The following is a 1481-nucleotide window of genomic DNA, read 5'->3' as shown; positions in this document are numbered from 1 at the left end:
TTTGCATAAACAAATTATTTCCTTTTTTTTGGTCAAAAATTATTTCCTCTATACACTTTTTTACTTTGATATTCTTCAGAAATATATTTAAATATTTGCTTGTTAACATATTGGAAAAAAAAAGTCATAAAAGAAATATAACATTGAGAAGTGTGGGTTTTTGTTTTTACATGTTAAAACGGTGGGCTTTTTTTCTACGTGGTGAATAGTGGATAGTGAAGGTTGTGAATTTGCAGAATGTGGATGTGTATTGGTGATTTAGTGTAGGCGGTGTTAGTCACATGGTTTGGGTTTTGGTCACGTCACCTGTGACTCTGAAGAGTGTCGCATAGTTTGAGTGAGGTCTCAGCTACACCAACCTCTCTTCCTTCCAATTAAATCAGACCTCATCTAACCAGTAATGACGGCATCAATCATGCATGCAGCCATGCATGTGTGTTCAGTCCATCACTATATGTCATGTGTTCTCCATGTTCAGTTAGCGATGGAGAAAAAGACTGCACCACCACCGGATATCTGCAACATTATCCACGACGTAAGACTAACAAGAACAGCAAAATATCTACGACCATGGAGTCATGGAGACCCGAATAACTGGATATAGAGTCGGCAATTGAAGTACTTGGCTTATAGTAATCTTCCATTTTCATGAAAAAAAAAATATTTAAATGCCCTTTTATATATGTAATTTTAATTCATTCTTAGTATTTGNAAAATTAATTGATATTAATTAATAAAATCAACTCTCTAATTAAACTATTATTGTTATTGCTACTCTAAAATTACTCTCAAAAAGCCCAATACTCAACACAGGCAGAGGGACATGACCCTTTCTCGTTCTGTAACGTGTTTTTTTGTCTACTTTTATACATTTATACTCTCTTTGTTAATATGAGAAATTGTGTTTTAAAAGAGAACTTAAATCATTTTTTATGATATTGATTATTTGATAGTGAAGGTTAATCATGTAAATTTATTATTTTAAATTAAAATGTTTAAATCATAGTTATCTTTTTATAAAATAATTACTAATATATCAAAACAATAAATAACACAAAATAAATAATTTAATTTACTATTAAAAAAATGACATCATTTATATGAATTTTTGTGTAAACTGTGCACGGGTATGTTGGCCCTTTATCATGGCCGCTAATATCCAAATAATATATAAATTTTTTAGAGATGTACGCGGATGGGATTGGATATGATATTCGCATTTTTTAATATCAGATCTGATTTGATTCGATTTGCATATTTGCGGATTGGATATCGGGTATATCCGCATAATTGAACATTCTCTTTTTAATCATAGAAATATGTAAAAAAAATTCAATAAAAATGTTTCTTTTACATTTTTAAATTTATTTATTCCTAAAATATTTTTAATCAATTTTTTTCTAAATAACGAAAAGAAAATAAAATAATATATGAATAATAACTACTAACTAAAACATACAAACAAGTAAATATAATACCAT

General features: G+C 28.8%; 1 long non-coding RNA gene across 1 annotated transcript in view; it reads left to right on the top strand.

The window, feature by feature from the left end:
* LOC110264859 overlaps window positions 1-1481 on the top strand; it is a 26361-nt gene that overhangs the window by 24466 nt on the left and 414 nt on the right. The window lies entirely within an intron of this gene.

The sequence above is a fragment of the Arachis ipaensis genome, chromosome B07, assembly GCF_000816755.2.
Source record: "Arachis ipaensis cultivar K30076 chromosome B07, Araip1.1, whole genome shotgun sequence".
NCBI lineage: Eukaryota > Viridiplantae > Streptophyta > Magnoliopsida > Fabales > Fabaceae > Arachis > Arachis ipaensis.
The sequence above is the reverse complement of the archived record's forward strand: the minus strand, read 5'-3'. Positions and strand labels throughout refer to the sequence as shown.